Genomic DNA, 8,779 nt, shown 5'->3' on the forward strand with positions numbered 1-8,779 from the left:
AAAAATGTAATTTTTTTTCCCTAATAATTCAAAAAGTAGAAAGGTGAATTTTACATTTTTGACCCCGTAAAAGTACCTACTAGTTCAAATTGTTTACTAGGAACCACACTCAAAGTTTAAAATTGAAGCATTTTTACTAAAAAGTGGTTACAGATACAAAAAATAATCTATTATAAATAAAAATAAATTATTTTATTACTATATAACTCTAAGCAATATATTCGCTCAATACGTTAATAATTGCGTAAAGTACCTATATATTTTATTTTTCAATCATTACGATATTATGTAACATTGAAGATTTCTTTATTTTTCTCAATATAAGAATTTTTAATAATGACTTATTATACAACACAATTATAACAAAATACCTAATGAAGGTCGAGTATTGCCGACTGCCATTTCCCAACTCACTGACCAAAAGCTGATAAAAAGTGGGTAGTAATTTTCAACACGTGCGTCATATTCGATATAACCTACCTAATTAGTGATGTCATATAGTTACTAATGTGGAAGCAATTTGTACACTTTTATAGTTTATTTTCAATAAATTAGGTGTCTCCAACATTATTGTTTAAAACTTAATACAAACCTTCTCGCGTATGAGATCTGCTCAATTTTTTTTTTTTTAGACTTATGACATAATAAATAATAAAATATTTCTTTATAATCTTAAATGTACCATTTTCATAACCTAATAATAATTACTTTATCTGCACATTATAATATATATCTTAACCTTGTATTCAGACTTTTATTTGGGGAAGGCTGGGTGGGCTATTTCAGTATTCCCTATTAGGCGGGTAGTGGGACTTTGGAGTTGGTACATTTTTACAAGGCTGGGCATTAACGAGTTAAAAAGTTAAAGTTAAGTTAAAAAGTTAATTTAATTTTAACTTTTTAACTTAACTAGTTACTTTTGGCTTTTCATTAACTTACTAAATTTCTTTCCTAATTAACGTGAAATTAACGAGTTAATTTTTCATTTTAAGAAGTAAGTTAAGTTAATTTATTTTGTTTTGAATTTTATTATATTTCACTATTTTAGTCTATTTTGTTTTAATGTCAAAAAAAATGTATCGTAAATTGTTTAAAGTTAAAAATAGAAATCATTCAAATCTAACTTATATGAAAATACTGTGTGAAGTATAAACACTATATCCTATAATTTAGTTTTGGGTTGGAAAAAATTAAGTACGCTAGCGTTTTATAAACAAATTAACTTTTCTTTAACTTAATAAAAAGTTGACAAAAAGTGTGTATTAACTTTTAACTTAAATGAGTTAACCTATAGTTAAATTAACTTTTAACTTTTAACTTTTTGTTATTGGTGCATATTAACTTAACTTAACTGATTTAAAAAAAATCAGTAACTTGCCCAGCCTTGCATTTTTATGACATTTTTTTTATGACGTGTTTAACTATAATATTATAATGATAGGTAATTATATATTATAATAAAGTGTAAGTTGTTATTCTATTATTGTTGTATAGTGTATTGTAATAATTACTCGCCTAGAGATATAGGTTATTAATATTAATTAACAACTTCGGCGAGTTTTCAATATTAAAAATGAAATACACCACACAACATGAAAGTAAAATAAATAATAATTAGCATCAGTATCATACACATGTGAGGGAGGTAGGCGCCCCCCTACTATATAATATAATAATGAACCGATTGCTCGCTATTCGAGACAATACATAATAATACAAACCGCCGCACATCCAATCATCTGGTTTGCGATTCAGTGATTTTAGACACGTGCAGACTTCTCGCATACCGGCCCAAAAAAAAACGACTCTTTATACTTCGTTGCGTTCCACCAAGAATATTTCATGTTTAGGCTCTTATAAACAAGTGGATTTAAATGATGGTACAACATAATATATTAAATATAGAAATCATCCATCGTACATGAAAGAGTATACTTAAAGAGTTGAAATGAAAAATCAAACTTTCGAAAACAGTGTAAATATTTTGTGATCCAAAATGAAGTATTATTTAAAATAAAATAATATACTCGTTATACTGGACCAAATAGTAAATATTCACATTTTGAAGATAATGCATAGTGGTTTAGATATTTCTGATGAAGCATCATCATTATCAGCTCATAGAGAAAGAAATGTAACGCAACAACTAAAAAAAAAAAAGGTAACCTTTAATATCGTACTACAAAAAATTGCATAATATTAAAAGTGTTAAAAATTTATATCCAAAAGTGGCCCTCTATTTTGCAATGCATTTTATTTGCTCATGGAACAACCAAACATTTTCAACAGAATATTATTATTTAAAATATTATACCAAAAACGAGAAGCAATGCTTTTGATATTAATCATGACGATAGTTAACCCAATTCGGACAAAGATGTAGAATTTGATCGTGAAAACGATTCAAATGTATTTCATCAAGAGTCATTGAAAAAACATTTGGTCAAATAATTGATATGTGGGACGTTATGGAAGACCATGCATAAATAAAATATATAGATGAGGCGCAAAAATGACAGTGGTATTCATATGCAAAGCGAATATGCGACATTAGAACGAGAGTAATTTATAAAGTAAACGATTAAGTGCTACCTAGTTAGAAATTTAAAAAGGGACGGTAGAAAATGTGGTTGAAACTTGACAATATATGCCTTTCGACAGGTCCCTATATAATTGAATCGTTCGATAAAAGTAATAAATCTGAGAGTAAGATTTAAAAAAAAACAACATTTATGTAATTTAAGTACCTATTATCAATTATGATTTATAGATTTTATATTTATATCCCTGGTATCAAGTAGCGTGCCACGGTTTTTACTTTTTAGTTTTTCTTATTTAAATCTATATTATTTTGTTTGACTTTTATACAAAGACAACAGATAAATCATCTATTCTAAATATGAATTTCAAACAAATCTACCTACAGGCTACAACTTAAAGTATAAACATGTAGGCACATATTATTGTTAATAGGTAGTGAGGTACGTCATAGCCCATAGGTAGAGTAGTCTACAACGCACAGAACGCTATTTCAGCCCCAGAACAAGGTATGATAATATTGAGACGGTTACTGTTTTATAAGTATAATAACTCAATAAAACAGTTAGTTTAAACAAAACTTGGAGATCTGTAATAATATTTGTCATTATTGTAGGTACCTTTGTCCGGAGAGGTTCGTTAGATATTTGACAATCAGTTTGTTGCTATTCAGAGGGGCCTTTCAAATCGTTATATTATTATTCTATCCATAATCAATGGGGAACGCTTCGTTATTATTGTGGTTGTACAGCAAATTTAGTTTGACATTGATGGCTTTAGTATTCTTTCCCCTCTGTTAAATAATATATTGCATTATTTTCTGGACGTCTGTCCGCATCAATATCTATAATATTGATTGTAATACGGGTTGTTCAGCCTACTGCATAAATTGTCAAATTGTTATTTCACTATATACCTATCTCCATAATTTGATTTTGACATTAACAAGTTGTTGCTACATAGGTAGAGAAAGATTAATAAACACATTAATTATTATTATTTATATTAGCCTTTAGATGAGTAGGTGCGTGCGCGTACATTAGTTTTAATTTTATAAGAAAATCATATTATTACATTATACTTTTGTCTTATTTAAATATAAAACTGTTTTTCATGAGCATAAATGCATAATTAATTATAATTGATCACTGTTGACAATTATAATTATGAACGTACTGACTGTAGAAGAGAAAAAGTGGTTGTATTATCTCTATGTTATTTATTTTATACTTGAACTTCTAATCTTTAAGTCGGAGATTATATATTTATTTGTTGTTTTTTTTTTAATTACGCCTTGTGGTTAACAAATTATCTCAGTTAGTGTTACTTTGGCACCCCCGTTCTTTTACGTCAAATTTCATAAATCTTTCGTTCGTGACTTAAATTGTACCAATGCTTGAACTTCACCATGCTGTGAAAAATACTTCACAATGATAATATGTTAATAACATAAAATATATAATACATTACGTTCATTATAAATGCTAAATAACGTATGAGAAAAAAATCGGGGAACTCGCGCTGCTGTATAATAGTATAGGTGTCAATCGTAACTCATAAAATCGAATACGTCAGCAGTGTCAATGATATGTTAAATTTTAATTCAATGATAAATTATAATATTATTAATGCATACAAGAAACGATTTTGAGCGGAAACGTGGCGTCCCCAGATATTATGTTTAAGGATATTTAATTATTAATTTAAATTTTAAATGTCTAATAGGTAGGTAGGTGTAATTCTTTTTAACATAAATATGTTTTTGGACTGAATACACGTTGTTTTTTTGACCAAATTTCCGTAAGTTTTTCGCATAGGAAAAATATCGAATAGCTTGCTACTTTTAGTAATATCAAATATGGTAATAGCTGAACTAATATAAGAATACAATTTTATTACATAATATTATTTTATATAATACGAATATTAAATTTGTTTATTAAATAAAAATACAAATACATATTTTGTTATATTGACATATATAGGTATTGTATAACTTATAATAACGTCAATATAACACTCAATTGAAGTATTATTTCGGCTACTAATCGTGTGCAAAATACAATTTTTAAAAAAACACACATCATTGTGAAATCAATTAATTCATCAGTCCGGATTTCAAATTTAGAGTTTATTGTTGTTTACGTCTATTTTGCGATCCAAAACCGGAATACTGACTATTATGTAAATAATATTAATACTCAACGCGCCTGTGTTCTTTTACGATCTAAAACAAATAGACGTAGCTGATGGAACGTGGCCTTTTTGACGTGGGGACAATTGGACAATTGGACATCAAAAAAATATCAGTAAGTAGTAAAAATTAAAAACTTATAACATAATTTCAAAAAAATTTGTTTATAATAATTTCCCAATAGATCAATCAAAAATATTTAAAGAAAAATTAAAAAAATATTAAAACATTAGTAATTTAATATTAATTGAAATTAAGTAAAATATTAGAGTTATTCGAAAACTGATTTTGTGTAAAAAATTCCATTTTTCCTTTATTTTATTTTTTTTTTCCCGATTCTGTTCAAAGTATTGGAATTTTACAATTTGAATACATCAACTAGATTTACTAAGAATTTAAAAATCAAAATATTATTTCGGCTACTCTTCGAGTTCACAGACAAAACAAAAAAATGTGTTTTATTGGATACTTTTCCCCAACAAAGGAAATCTATCCATAAGTCATAATATTATTTTGTTAATAAGGAACCATGACAAAAAAAAAAGTTAAAAAACAGTGCTGTAGCTAGAACTAGATGGGCCCTGGTGCAAATTTAATCTGTGGGCCCATTACATAGGCTCACATTGGGTATGAATACACCACCCTAATAATATAATAAACTGCATTGCAATAATTTTAAATCTTTACTTATTAATATTCTTACTTGTTAATTATAATACAAATATAATAAATTAAAACTTTAATTAATTATAGTACTCCAATACTTGTATAGACAAATTAATAACTAATAATAAAGTTGAAATTGTATAAATGTTAATATAATCGCTACTCTTTATTTAGTCAACTATACTGTACATAATTTAAACGTCTGAGCATATACCATATAGAACATATACCTAGCGTTAAAGTTAAATTATTTATTATACATTATACATAATATATTAAGTATATATATACTTACATTGGTATAAGTATTTACCAATACACTTTTAATGAAAAGACCGATTGCGTGAAACCAATATAATTAAATAAAATATTTTCAAAATTCATCAAACTTTAGTGATTTTTAATGAAATAAAATTAATCAACATGTCAAAGGAATGTTAATATATTAGTATACTATTATTTGTACGTGAAAATGTTTGGTATGTGTGTTTAAGGGTGTATACCTAATTTATAATAAATTTTATTCATATTAGGTATTGTTCAACTATAATAATAAAAATACACTATCTGTAGATGCGAGCCAAAACAGAATTTATTTACCAAAGTATGAAGGTAAAATCCAGTGGCGGCTCGTGGGTGCTGGTGGTTGGGATGCGACTTTAAAATATATAATAGAGGTAGCTATTGGTATAACAAATTATTTAAATATACGAAAATATACATCTTACCATGACAAAATAGATCTATTTTGTCATGCATCTTACTTTTTATATAGTCACAGGTCGTAGTATAAAATGGAAATTAAAATAATAATAATAGCGATTAGCAACCGACAACGCTGTTAATTTTAAAATTAAATTACCCATTATAGTAATATATTATAAATATTTTACTGTATGGACGACGCTGCCTGTCGTCCAAACCCGTATACTATAACATCGCAGCAACAATAAACGTACCCGCGCGCACACACGTTTAAACAATTAATTTTCTTCATTTAATTAAATTTTAGTAGGTGGTGCGATCGTCCCGTCATCCAAATCACAAGCCGCCACTTGTAAAATTAATAAAAATGTTTAATAATTGAACGCATTCCTAAGTATAACAATTCACACGTATTTTTATTGAAAATCTCTAAAATGTAATTGTACCTACCTATTTATTAAAGAGAAAAAGACCAATTGTCCATTTTTTTTCAATACCTACCTACCAATTAATAAAAACTGTCAATTATTATTTTAATCAAAGCTTTAGTTTCAATGCATTACATACCTACAACTAATTGTATATACAAACATTGCGCGTTCAAGAAAATCTAATAAAACCCACATGGTCAATTGCACATGTCAAATATTTTCAGGAAATGAGATCTGGTGTAGACAGGTTCCTTTACTCAGTGTATCTACCAAAAATAGTATAATTCCCGATGGACTATGCTTGTTTAGAAATGTAAACATGCGTAAGCTACCCCAATTTCGGGTAAGATTATTCATGTGAAAACAAGACAGTCTTTTCAAACGAGTATTTGGGTTGATAAAGGACGTTCTCAGTGACTCTGCAATTACGTATACAGGATAATATATTAGATAGGTATATTGATTTACATATATATATATACTAGCTGATCCCGTTTACTTCGTTGTCCGTTAAATGTACCAACTATATTATATGACTCAAGCTTTGTTCCATTCGTTATTTAATATTCGGTTTAATATATTATGGTGTTCAAAACTTATCTTAACTTTTCTGTTACCCGGAAAAAAATAATGTTTAACTACTTTTTGGTGTAACACATTGTGGAAGCAATGTCCTTTTAAGTGTAAGTTATATTTTATTTTAATGTTTAGCCATCTCGACCGGCGTTGTCCGTGAGATTCGCAGCATTTTATTATCAGATAGGCAATCTATCCCTGCAGTAGATCGCGGACCCCGTGCTCTTTGTACATAACTGTACAATATTAATAACTGATAAGTAACCTAGTAACTGCAAAATAATATCAATGTCTTGCTGGTGGGTAAATGTGTAATGACAGTGTTGACATCTTTCGGAACAAAAACCATATATCTCCGGAGATACCTGGTTCTTGCCCAGAACATTTAAAACCAGATATCTCCTTTTGTATGATATTAGCGTATCTAATAGTCAGAGATATATCGTTATTGCACCGAAATGTAGACAAATTTTTCCACTATTAGAATATGTTAAAACATGCATATCGAAAAAAAGTGGAGATACCTTGTTATTGCACCGGACCCTTCAATTTAACTCAAAAGTATCAAAGTTATACCAAATTTGTCGATTTTACTTAATTCCACCAACGGTTGTTCAATATAATCAATTAATACAAAATTCTAACCTAGCCTAACCGTAGGTATACTAAAACCCGATGAATAAAATAAAACCAAATTTAACCATTTTTAAATAATTACCCTATCTTCTTTCCAGAGGTCTAATCTACACACTAACATTCATTAATAATATGACAAAAAATAATAATACATATCAACAAACATGCCCGATTAACCAATAGCAACCAATTATATAATACACTATTATCATATTAATCTGCAACAAGATATTAATAAGATTATTAACAAGATTACAACATTAAATATTTTTTATTATTTAGTTTATTTTTTTCTGGATAACTGTTGTATTTCCCGATTTTGATAACAATTGATAACAGCGAACTTGGTAAGAAAAAAAATAATGCTTATGCCAACCTACAAAAGTTAGAAAAAATTCCAATTCCCGCGGCGTTCACCAGCGAATAACTAAAAAATAAAAAAATCTGTTTCATATGATTGAAAAAATGTATACTGAGAAATTTTGCCTTCTATAAAATAAAACCCTGTTTAGTTAGCATTTAATCGGTGAAGTTAGTTTTATATCATTTAATGATCATAAATCATAATATAATATTCATATTTTAAATTTTAATTTTAATACTTATAACTTTATACTTTATACCAATACTTTAATCTCTATTCTATGCTTTATACTTTATTATTTAAATTTTTGGAATTAAGTGCAGCTTTAATATTATTGAAAGTATACTTACTGTGCTATAAGAAATAAATTTAATATATAATATATTATAATATATAATATTCTTGTTTTTAAAATGTATTAACTGTATCAATCTATTCAGTATTTATAATTTATTGGTATATTTAGAAAAAATAAATTAAAGTTTAATTAATGCAATTTGCAATAATTAGTTGTTATAACATAAAGAAAGATGAGTGTATAAAATATTTAACCCAATGATTTCGATACCTTTATTGGATTTAAACATGTACTCCAGATTATACTATTTGAACACACTTCCACGTTTGGTGACTATCAACAGACCATACAGACTACTTTATTCACTCAAA

This window comes from Metopolophium dirhodum, chromosome 1 (assembly GCF_019925205.1).
Source record: "Metopolophium dirhodum isolate CAU chromosome 1, ASM1992520v1, whole genome shotgun sequence".
Taxonomy (NCBI): domain Eukaryota; kingdom Metazoa; phylum Arthropoda; class Insecta; order Hemiptera; family Aphididae; genus Metopolophium; species Metopolophium dirhodum.